The 13,114-nt window shown below is 43.5% G+C and overlaps 1 pseudogene; it reads right to left on the reverse strand.

Annotated features, from left to right (window-relative positions):
- Positions 1-292: 292 nt before the first annotated feature.
- LOC123138837 (S-(+)-linalool synthase, chloroplastic-like) lies at positions 293-6,746 on the reverse strand (annotated as a pseudogene).
- Positions 6,747-13,114: the final 6,368 nt, after the last annotated feature.

Here is a 13,114-nt window from a genome sequence, read left to right on the forward strand (position 1 = left end):
ACGCGGATGCAAGGTTAGAAGCATGTTGAGCTTGCCGGGGATGCGTGGATTGCTGTGGAGGCAGGGGTAGTGGCCTGTTGTGTAGGCTGATCGGATCCAGGGCTCAAACTGTGTAGGTGAGATGGTCGACGAAAGTGGTACTCCGGTTGTGGCCGGAGTAGTCGATGGCGCCTTCTGGCGTCGCTCCCTCGCTAGAGGCGTCGATGTAGCTGCTCCCACCTTACCTTTCCTGCCGTGCTTCGGGGGAAACCCTCGATCTAGTTAGACCATACGATGACGGCGCTATCCGGCGTCACGTTCCTCTTGGGGGCATTGTCCTGGAGGTGGATCCGGTCAGAGGGATCTCTGGGTCGTGTGGATGTGTGTGTGTTGTTTGCCAAAAGGCGATGTTTGTATGGTTTTGGGTCTGGTTTTCCTCATAAACTGGACCAATCTTCTTCTCCTGTTCAATGAATTTAGCAGTAATGCTAACATTAAAAAATACACGAGATAGAGGAGGATTGGGATCTTATACACCTCGTATTTCTGTATGGTTATTGTTTTTACATATAAGTTGTGTGCATAGTCTAAATCAGGGGACATAAGAAATAATGTGGATGTTCAAACGATTAGCTAGTACATCTATGTTTGCTTGAAGGATGTAACGCGTAATTGCCTGCTGATGCCAAATGGTATAACAAATTTGCACTCTAGTGAATTTTGAATACAAATCCTATTTCCTAGAGTGCAAAACTGCACATGCATCACATACATTGCAACACGTGCATGAATAAAAGGGGATGTATCTAGAATAAAAGGGGATGTATCTAGATGTATAGATATATCCTCTTTTATTCATTTTGATGACAAGTATTTCCAGACGGAGGGAGTATATTTATATAATTAACCACTAGCAAGTAGGAACACATCCGCTAGAGTCGTGCTATGCACAGGACAAATTTTGAACGATTCACACACGAAGATTGAATACTGCTGGACATGCATATGAGTGAGAAGGGCACTAGCCGCTGGATTTGCATGTTGTGCACAACTCGGGCACAAGTATCGTTTGTGGAGCAGTTTCACATTAGCTAATGGCGCATCATACTAGTCCACGTTTAAACAGGGCAACCCTACAAAATTGGTGTGCTACATATATAAGACTTACATACACAACAGTAGCATGCATTATCCAAAAGAGCAACATCCTAGTGTAATCCTCCAGGGCGGGGAGCCTCTGCTCATCGTCATAGCCATACATGATGCTGACCATCCTTGCAAAGTTGAGAGACGCCCCGATGAAGCTAGGTGGTAGTGTGGACTTTGTCTGAGAGAAGCATTCCCTGTTTAGATCCTCCCATTCACCCGCTATCATATCCAACATGTGCTTCTCCGCATCAGCATGAGGGTTTTCTCTCTGGTACAAATCCTTGTATGATCCGTCGAGCCCTTCCTGCAACTCATCCTGCATGGGACACATAATTTCTTTTTAGATCATGCCTAATATTGTCAATGTCAACTTGAATGCACACCCAGCAGGATATGGTATGAAATAACTCATGTAAATAATTAGTATTACTAATCACATAGTCGTGCGATAAATTTCTCGGTGTGTTCTGACCTTCGCACTCCCCATGTTATCCCAGAGCCTCATGATCTTTGCAGGGCAGGAGATGACCCTAAGGATGTGGTCGTTGTTGTCCTCTGTTAAATCATGCCCAAGCATGAATAAAAGATGCATAAATAAAAGTGGTGCTCCCGAAGTGATGACACCATTTCTTAGGTAGTCCTCCGATGTAGGAACCTGATTAGTAGATAGCCATTTTCCCTCGATCATGAATCCATCAAACAAAGTTGCCCACTGCAAGACAAAAGGCATGAATGTAATATTAATTCTTCCATTGTTATTTTCTTATATTTTATTTCATTACAATTAATCACAAATTATATAGTACACATAATACGTGAGGTGGTACTTTTAATATATTTATTAGTTGCTTAGACAAATGAAACTAAAGAAAATGAAAAAACATTCGAGTAGACATACTGCTTGCTTGAGATGATTGATAGGATTCAGTCCACGCTCTTTTATGACCATATCAGCGATATCATTTGTGATGGTGTAAAGAGCCTTGTAACATGATATCATGTAACTCGGCAGTGACTCAGCAGCTGCAAGATAATATGCACTTTGCGCGTGAAACTTTTGTAATAATTTTTTTATATTATGTGTTCATGTATAAGATCGTGACTAACCAATGAGTTTGATTATACCATTAGCAAAAATATGCCATTCTGGGTATAAGCAGCCTTGAGTATGCAATGATTTCTCTTTTTGTATGAATGATTATAAAGCTATTAGTATATCAAGATATTTCTCGCAGAGGCCTAATGTTTATGTCAAACCAATCCTAATACCTCTTTATACATGATGTGTCAAAATTATAGAATTTTTAGTGTGCAATTAGACATATCTAAGATGTCATTCATTTACAAACAAATGTAATTATACTTCATTCCTAAAATTCAATGTTGTTGTTATTACGGGAACATCAATGCTCACATTTTGATTGCCTCATTAAAGAGAGAGAGAGCTCCTCCTGTGTGGCGACAAGATCAAAGATGTCATCCACAATGTAGACCATTGAGATAACCTTTGTGGCATCAACCCGATATCTTGAGAAGGAGAAACCCTCGAGGATAGTCATGGACCACATGTACCATTTCAGAACTTGGTCCCTTGCAGCTGGAATTTCTTGAGACAATCCCAATCCACCCACCATCTGTGTCAAAATGAAGTTTTCATAGTAAAAAACCACCACACCGTTAATTGTGCCAATACATGAGCAAAAAAATATGTTAATCTATTAATTCCATGTGAGTTCTCTCTTATCAATATGCAGGTGGGCCAATGTCCGCAACAACTAATAATGGAAGGAGTGTATTTTATTATATTCATACCTCTTAACCTCTTGCATTCCACTTTGATGTTGCAACTTCTTCATCTGAAATTCTACAAGTGCTAGCTTCTCAATTGCAGTGTGCATGGTAGGCAAGTTCTGGAGGTAACTCAAATGATGCCTAGCCTTGTATTGCTTCAGGCTCACATGGTAGGGATGGTCTAGTGACTTCATCACATATCTCGCAAGGTTTGGCTCCAAATACTTAAGTGAAAATTTCAGGTGCTTGCTTGAGAATTCCTTTGCCTTGTAGAGTGAAGCTTCTCCCATGTTGAGGTGTGACATGTCATGCAAGCTCAGCAACCCTCTAAGGTCTTTGCTATGCCTAAGGTTGAAATCACCATTATCATTTGTGAACTTCTGAAGAACATCGTCTTCCATACACCACAAGAAGGGGTCTTAGGTGCATGTCATACATAATGAAAATAATACGTCTCATAAGAGGTGCTTCTATGCTACACACGGGACTGTTCTTTTTTATTATTAAACTTGGTTACTCTAAGGCTAATTTATTATTAGCAAAATTATCACATAAAATCACCATTGACAAAATTGCACTCAAGTTTCCAAACTGGTGTGTTTATCTAACCCAACACACTAAACTAGTATTTTACTGACCTGCCGAAACATAATATCCAACTTCTCTCATCAGCCTTAAGGAAAGGGTTGCGTCAAGTAGATCATCACCATGGAGGAGATCCACAGACGACTCCATTATGTTATCGATTTCATCCTGGAAATAGTGGTCAATGCAGAGGCGTTTGAGGTGATCAACCGTGCTCAACATTCCTTTGTTGCTTTTCGGATGTTGATGAAGCAACGCTTGAACATTCAATAGGCTTTCCCGGTATTGCACATAGAGCAAACTTCTTTTTAAAAAGAACAAAGTCTAGATAAGTGCAATATATATCATATATTATTTGCATTCAACAATTGGCGATATCATAGGAAAATAGTGCATCTAATGTAGGTTTATATTTTATTAACATAGTTGAGAAATTAACAATAAAAGATAGAGATTGAAATTGTGCTCATTCCAGAAACATCATAAATTATTTAATGAAACACACATTTTCTATGCCTCGCTGGTTCCTGAAGAGGAGTCATTATTCAAAGTTATCTTGAAAAGGCAATCCATGAATTGCTAGACTGTGGTTATAAGATTCTTGAGGAAGGATTAAATTTTTGACTCGATTTATACGACATCAATTTAGGGACGGAGACAGTATAATTAGCTGGAAAAAGGCACACAAACATGCTAATTGCATTCAAAGTACATTCTAATGTTGCGGTCTATATACCTGGAAGTATGTTTGTATCGTAAAAATATATACCTGGAAGTCAAAATCATCGGACAGCTCATGGGACACAGGCTCCCGCCCGGGATATATCACCGGCGAAGGGCGAAAGAAGCCACTGTTTCGGCCACTCTGGCCACCACTTCTGGCCACCGGCAAAGCCGAATGGAGCAATGGCGCGAAGGAGGAGAAGGAGAAGCATGCATGCGCAGCAGCCATCACTAGCCGACTAGCGTACTTAAATAATGTGATGTGTGTTACAGCTGATCGACTAGGCAGGCTACCTAATTAATTAGGTAACTAACTAGCATGGATGATATGGGATGAACAAGAGTACGTAGCAGGCTGCTGCTTCTGCTATGTCTTGGGATGGATGGGGGATATGAGCAATGCATGCATGCCCTCCAGATTTATAGAGGAGACGAGGTTGAGCAATGCCGCGTCGATCCTCCACCGAGTGGCGAGCCATGTGGAAAATTTACTACTAAACGTCATGCATGCGCTAATCAAGTTTAGTTTTTCGTCTAGGGCTAGTGCACCATGCATTCTTTGTTTGGAGAGTGAACCATGCATGCACCACGCACCATGCACCTTGCTCTGCACTCTGATGTCTAGTCTGGTCGTCGTTAGGAGACAAATACCGCGACATCGTTCGTGCACACGGTTTCTCCCTGCACTGCACCCACAAGAGCCACACACGTAAGTAGTACTACTCTATATAGCTATATTTGTACGTCCAGCCACGTGAACGTCCAGCCACACACGTAAGTACTCTGACACCTGGACAAAAGGGTCTAGGTAGTAGAGGGGGCCATCGAAAGGTCTCCAGATTGACCAGTTTTCCAACGGTTGCTGCCTGTCAAGCTCACGACAATGTAAGTATGACATGCATGCACAGTAGCTAGCTACTAATAGAGCGGTCAAAAAACATTTACCCCACCTCCACACCCCCAAAATGTAAAGTGTGTGTACAATACAACGACTGGTACAGCTTCCATTGTCTCGTGTGTAAGTGACGCTTTCTCGAATTCTTGGGTTAAATTGTTACTTTTGGTTGTTACATACAAACGCACTGTTCAGCAACGTAACATTGATGTTGAACGGAAGATAAGCGTGAAAAATAGAAAAAGGGACAGAAAGGATGGAGTCTTCACGGAGACTGGTGGCCCCGCAATGAGTCAAAGCTCTAGATTCAGTGTATCTCTCAGCACCTAAAAGAAAGTTTTTATTCAACACGAAACTGTATTTCTAGACATTTATCGACCTGAAGTTAGCTTTCTTACAAATTTAGAAAACACTCAGTTATGTCCATGTCAGCCGCAAAAAAATTATACTGTTGATGCATCTTTTACGTTATTTCTCTTAGAAAGCAGCCTATAGGTATATATAGAAGACAACCTACGTACTACTGAACCACTGCTGCCATTATCAACTTTGACCCCCAGCTGAACCATGCATGCACAGTAGCTAGCTACTAATAGAGCGGTCAAAAAACATTTACCCCCCAGAATGTAACATGTGGGTGTACAACGACTGGTACAGCTGGCATTGTCTCGTGTGTAAGTGGTGCTTTCTCGAATTCTTGGGTCAAATTGTTATTATTTACTTTTGGTTTGTTACATAGAAAGAGCACTGTTCATCCACGTAAAATTGATGTTGAACAGAAGATAGACGGGAAAACTAGAGAAAGGGACAGAAATGGCGGAGTATTCGCGGAGACTCATGACCCAAATGCGTCAATGGCCCGGTGAATCCCTCAGCACTGCTTCATTACCAACCTACAGAAGGGTCTTTTTTTTAGAAGAGAGGCGTCACGCCTACAAAAGGGATTGATCAGCCCACTTAAGTGAATATACCACTTCACAACCTAAAAAATAAAGATTTTCTTCGACGTGAATTCATATTTCTAGCTATTTATCGATCTGTATGTAGCTTTCTTACAGTCTTAGAAAAACACTTAATTATGTTTATGCTGTCCATGTCACCCGCAAAAATGTTATACCGTTGATGCATCTTTTAACAGTCTTTCTCTTAGAAAGCAGCTTATAGCTAGAAGACATCCAGGTGGGTAGTATTTCACGCTCTCTCAACATTATGAAATAGTGGTACAAATATAGCACCAAGTTACACCACAAAAAGTCACCATCGATATCTGGTAGGAGCATGCCACCAAAACAAAGAGAATCTCGTATCAACGAGAGATTTTCCATATCTGAGGAAACAAACATGTAGAGGAGAGTGACCTTTCACTACGAGGAAACAAACACTAGTAGGTTCATGCTATTCGGTACTAACATTAACGACGAAGAATAAATTGTTACTTTTCCACACCTTTTCTACTTATACGTCATTGCATACGTTGGAAGTCAAAAAGAACATAAGAAAACGTGTAGTATAAACTGATAAAATTGTATACGTGGCATAAAACTGCAAACGTAAAAATATGACATAAAATATAAATATAGACATTTTTTTGTGGTTTTACATGGTTATGACTTGTATCTTGCATTTCTGATGCGATTTTTCATCAGGGGTCAGGATTTATGTAACTATTTGTATATTCTATATTTCTGATGCCGATTTTTCGTCAGGGGTCAGGATTTATGTAACTATTTGTATATTCTAAATGCAATGACGTACCAAAATCATGGTTCGAAAGTAACGTATTCCGGACCCTAGGCACTGAACAGCATTTGGTGTGCGTATGCGTTTGCTGCTATATTTTGTATCAGTTGATGGTGATCATGGGATAATGTGGAACTTGACCCTAAGAAACTTGAGTGGCTTACTAGGGAATTTATGTCCAGATTTGGATTGTGTGCTGTCAGTAGACTTCATACTGCTGAAATCTTCTCATTGTAGCCTGTCACACTTTTATAATCTGGCTACATTTTTTGTGACCATACATATTAAGTTTGTGATAAGTGCGTTGGTTATATACATTCTTGATACGGAGAGCGGAGATGATAAGAACTTCCTTCTAGAATTATATATCATGGGGTCGCTAGCTAGATGGTCCGAACGGATATTTCCCAGAAACCACAAATGTACACGACATTGACATCGAGTGATGTTTTTACTTTCTAGCTATTGACAAGCTGGCAATGCACTTGTGGATCTCAAGTTGTCGTCTCACGTACAGACATGAGAGACCGTGTGATGAAGTATCGTGACATATATACATGTATGGTCGTCATGCATGAAGTATCCGACTAGCTATGTACTACGTGTGAAAAGTATTATTTGGCTGGACACAACAAGAGTCGCTGCCTCAGCTATGTTGCTGTCTGGAGAGCCTGTTGGTTCAACGAATTACTTCTGAGATTGGCTGCAGTTCGGTCAGTGACCTAGCTATCATCACGTACAGGCTCACCCGAGTCCCTGGATTCATCAAAACTTTTGGCCATCTCCGCCTAGCTGGGCCCCAAGATGAAGCTCCGCCCTCTGGGGCCGGCTGGCTCAGCGGCCGGTTGCCAGAGGGCGGCCGTCCCAAGACTGCAGCGCTCCGGGTGGCCGGCTCCTAGCGGCCGCCCTCCAGAGAGGGCGGTAACAGGCAAGCAGCCACCACACGACTACGGGGCGACCGAGCTCCCATCAAGAGTACAAGACGAAGCATGGCTACAGTGAGGAACGACGCCTCCCACGCTCGAGACGGGCGTGGCTACAGTGCTCCGTACAGACGGAGATCTCCGCACGACGGAGCACTGTGCCGTATCTACCCTGACGTCGCTCCGGGCAGGCGGAGCCCTGTTCACCACGACGGCCTGTCGGTACGGCAGGCCAGAGGCGGGCCCTATCGGGCAGTGACCCCAGGGAAGACGGCGGAAGCTCAACCAGGCGGATTAGAGAGGGGCCAGCCTCCAGCAGGCGGCCGTCCCTTGTCCCGAGACGAGCACGCCATTAAGCTGATAAGACCAGGTGTGGCTACAGTGTCCTCCCACCAGGCGGCGGGACTGTAGCCACGCTAGGATGACCAAGCCCCCACCGCCAACGACACGGCTACAGCGAGCAGCCGCCAATCAGTCGGTGGGGCCCACCAGGCGGCGGGCCCCAGCGGTCGACGGAGAAGCCGGAGGCTGGAGACACTGACAGCCGGGCCCAGCGGCCGGCGAGGTTACCATTGTACCCCTGGGGGGTAGGCCTATATAAACCCCCCAGGCCACCCATGCAAAGGGTTCCCACACCATTAGAACTAGCCACCCCCTAGTGCAGGAAGAGAGCTAGCCTTGCCACCTTCTGCGTCTAGCATACAGCTCGAGGAGCACCATTGTATCACTTGTGCCTTAGTGATCATGCGGAGACCTCGCAGAGTAGGACTAGGGGTGTTATCTCCTAGGAGAGCCCCGAACCTGGGTAAAGTACGCCGGCGTTCGTGTCTACGCCTTATCCCGCTTCCAGGCACCGGCGACGTTCTACTCGCTTCCACCATGATAAGCCATCCATTGGCATATGTCGCACCCAACCCCCGACACCTCAACCACTTCGAGAAAATTATGCACGCCCTTAATGTACTCGGAGGTGTGTCTATCACCATACATCCATTGCCGGTTCATCTGCGTGCATTATATATAATTATGTGTGTCAAAAGTAAGAAAATCAGACAAATATCTACCTAAAGTAAGAAAATCAGACAAGTATCAGAAAGAAGATAAGAACAAGAGACTCCCCACTGTGGTGCCGGCGACGAGATCGGCGCGGGCGATCAACGGCGGTGAAAACGGGGACGGGGCGTGACGAACCGCTAAATCTAGACAAATCTCGAAAAAAATGAAGCTCCGAGGTCGATCTTCGAGAGGAGAAAGCTTAACTAGTGTGGCTCGGGCATTTCATCGAACACCTCATGTGCATAGGAGGTGAACTAGAGCACCAAAATGCCCTCTCATCGCCGGATTGAAAAAACATAGCACTGGAGTGCTCTGCCGCGGCGGTGGGTATATATAGGCAAGTTATTTGTCCTGGTTCATGGCATGAACCGGGACTAAAGCACCCCCTTCTGTCCCGGTTCAAGCCATGAACCGGGACCAATGGTTGTGGGCCAGGAGCGAGGACCATTGGTCCCGGTTCGTGGCTTGAACCGGGACAAATGGTTCCACACGAACCGGGACCAATACCCACGAGGCCCCGGCCGTCCCCCTGGGCTCACGAACCGGGTCTAATACCCCCCATGGGTCCGAACGGTAGCCTTGTTTTCTACTAGTGTTAGTACAAAGTTAATAGAAAGTTGGGTCATCTATTTCGAAACGGAGGGACTAGTAGACTTTCCACTGAGCTGATACCGCTTTTATGATTGATATTCGTTCAAGTTATTTCAATATCTAGTTTAGAAGAATTTGAATTCAAAATTCAATTGAATTTGTTCAAAATATGTTTGGTATTTCTCGGTAACCGTGGTAATCGAGAGTATTGCCCCCCACGAGAAAATTTGTCCATTCGGAATCCAAACCTTGGTTATGACTTGTATCTTGCGTTTCTGATGCTGATTTTTCGTTGTGAGTCTGCTTGTATGTAAATATTTGTATATTCGAAATGCAAGGACATAATAAAACCATGGTTTGAAAATAACTTAATCTACACCCTACACTGTGAAATACATTTTGCGTGCATGTGTGTTTGCTACTATTCTGTATCAGTTGACACATTGCCCCAAGAAACTCAAGTGGCTTACTAGGGAATTTATGTTCTGGTTTGGGTTCCGTGCTGCCAGTGGACTTCATACTGCTATATCTTCTCAGTGTAGCCTGCCCCACTTCTATAATCTGGTTACATTTGTTGTGACCGTACGTATTAAGTTTTGTGATAAGTGCGTTGGTTATATATATATGCATCCTTGATACGGAGAGCGGAGACGAAAAGAACTTCCTTCTAGAGAAACATATATATCATGGGGTCGCTATCTAGATGGTCCGAAGGGATATTTCCCGGAAAACACAAATGTTCTGCATGACATTGACATCCAATGATATTTTTACTTTTTAGCTATTCGCTAGCTGGCACTGCACTTGTGGATCTCGTACATTTATTCGATGGTTGTCGTCTCACGTACAGACATGAGAGACCGTGTGTGGTGAAGTATCGTGATATATATACATGTATGGTCGTCATGCATGAAGTATGCGACTAGCTATGTACTACGTGTGAAAAGTATTATTTGGCTGGACACAACAAGAGACGCTGCCTCAGCTATGTTGCTGTCTGGAGAGCCTGTTGGTTCAACGAATTACTTCTGAGATTGGCTGCAGTTCGGTCAGTGACCTAGCTATCATCCCTTAGACTGGCTGGAGTGGAGCCATATTCAAGCTTACTCTAGAAGCAAAAGCGCATTTCGCTGCACCGTCTGTGTTCTGATTGATTGTACACTTGTTTTACTTTGGGCCTCTGAATCTCCTCTGGTTTCACCTTTGTGAGTCAAAGAAATTTCCTGTGGCGAATTTATATTGCATGAGAGAGTTTTCTAGTGCACCATCCATTCTTTGTTTGGAGAGTGAACCATGCATGCATAAACCTGGGAATAGTTTGTAATCCAAACTAAACCCAGGCCAACCAATACATGTATAAGTCCAGCGATCCATCCAAACCAGACCAAATTGCAAATGCTACAATCCAAACCAATCCAAACTGAATGTATTTTCAAGCCAAATCCATCCAGACCTTTCTCTACGTTTAATTTGAACCCAAAGTTTCAAACCATGGGTCAGTCAACAACAACTGGAACAACCCCAAACTTAACCTGTATGTACAGAACTACGAAAGGTGTGAGGCTCCTACCAACGGCGGCTAGCTTGGTGTCAGGAGCTTCAGTATACGTGTGCGTGCACCGTAAGAGCAGATGGCGGCGCCGGCACGGTGGCCCATGGCCGGCTGCAGGACCTATCCGGACGTGTGCAAGACCCTTTGGCTTCCAGATTCTCATCGGCTTCGTGACCATCACCTTCGTCGGCCACATCGGCAAGGTCGAGCTCACAACCATCTTCATGGTGACAGCGTCGTCGAAGGCCTCGTCTTTGAGTTCCTCGTGTTCTGCATGGAGTTGACTATTGTCACCAGAGATCTCGGTGGTGGCGAGGTGGTACGTGCGCTCATGTCACTCATCTCAGGCGGCGGTTGCACCTAAACCAAGCGTTGGTCTCACATTACGCTGACGGTGTGTGGTTAAACGGTCGCTAGACTGGTTTTTATCCGTGGACTAAAACGGTCTGAGACCAATTTATCTCTGTCCAGACCAAACCAACCCAATCTATTAATTACAAAAGTCCACACCAAACTAAATTACGATAGAGGCTCAATCCATTTCAACCGAACCAAAGCAGCCCAACAGGTAAACCAAATTGGAACTATGGTTCGAGACCAAACTATTCTCAGGTTTATGCATGCACCATGCACCTTGCTCTGAAGACAGAACTCTGATGTCTAGGTTTCTCCATGCACTGCACCCACAACTGGCAAGAGCCACACACGTAAGTACTCTATATACCTATATTTGTACGTCCTGCCATGTGAACGTCAAGATCTGACACCTGGAGAAATTAAAAGGCCAGCGAAAAGTTTGCCGATTGACCAGTTTTCAATCGGTTGCTGCCTGTCAAGCTCACGACAATGTACGCATGCCACATATGTAACCTACTTATACTGAACCACTGCCGGCATTACCAACGTGACCCCCAGCTGAACTATGCATGCATATGTAGTAGCTAGCTACTAATAAAGCGGTCAAAAACCATTTACCCCCTCCCCAAATGTAATACTCCCTCCATTCATTTTTACTCCACGTATAAGATTTTTGTCGAGTCAAACTTTTGAAACTTTGACCAAATTTGTATAAAAATATATCAACATCTACAATATCAAAATATACATAATATGAAACTACATTTCATAATGAATCTAAAAATATTCCTTTGGCATTGTAAATATTTGATCCTTTTTTCTATAAGTTTGGTCAAACTAGAGATGCTTTAACTTCAGACAAAAGTTATATGCAGACTAAAAAAAAGGAGGAAGTATTTGTGTACAACGACTGGTACAGCTGGCATTGTCTTGTGTTTAAGTGGCGTTTTCTGGAATTCTTGGGTCAAATTGTCATTATTTACTTACTTTTGGTTTGTTACATACATAGAGTACTGTTCATCCACGTAAGATTGATGTTGTACGGAAGATAGACCTGAAAAATAGAAAAAGGGACAGAAAGGATGGAGTCTTCACGGAAACTGGTGGCTTGGCAACGAGTCAAAGCTCTAGATCCAGTGTATCCCTCCGCACTGCTTCATTACTAGCAACCTACAGAAGGGACTGGTCAGGCTACCTAAGTGAATATATACCATTTCGCAACCTAAAAAATAGTTTTTATTCAACACGAAATTGTATTTCTAGCCATTTATCGACCTGAAGGTAGCTTTCGTACATATTTAAAAAAACACTCAGTTATGTCCATGTCACCCGCAAAAAAATTATACTGTTGATGCATCTTCTCTATTCTTATAAAAAATTAAGTTGGTGATAAGGGTGTGCCTACCATCTTGCAATATAGACCGTCCGATCTATATCTTACCCGCACCTCTCTCCACATTTGCAGATACTTCCCTCGTTCATCCTTATCTCTCACAACCTCATTATTGAGCAATTAAAAAAGAAAGCATCTGAAACAATCTGGCATGGCGGCCGCTGCCGGCGTCGTCCATCCCCATGCCTCCGCTCAGTCCGACGACCAATCACCACCAGGCCCCACTCTTCATCACCTTATCTCTTCTCTTTCTTGAGATATCATTAGTTTTACACATGAGATTATTCTCACATAGGACAAGCACAACAGGTGTTTTGTAAAAAAAGCATCTTCATGTCCCATTCAATGCACGAGCATCTTGCTAGTTTACATTATTTCTC

Source organism: Triticum aestivum, chromosome 6B (assembly GCF_018294505.1).
Source record: "Triticum aestivum cultivar Chinese Spring chromosome 6B, IWGSC CS RefSeq v2.1, whole genome shotgun sequence".
NCBI lineage: Eukaryota > Viridiplantae > Streptophyta > Magnoliopsida > Poales > Poaceae > Triticum > Triticum aestivum.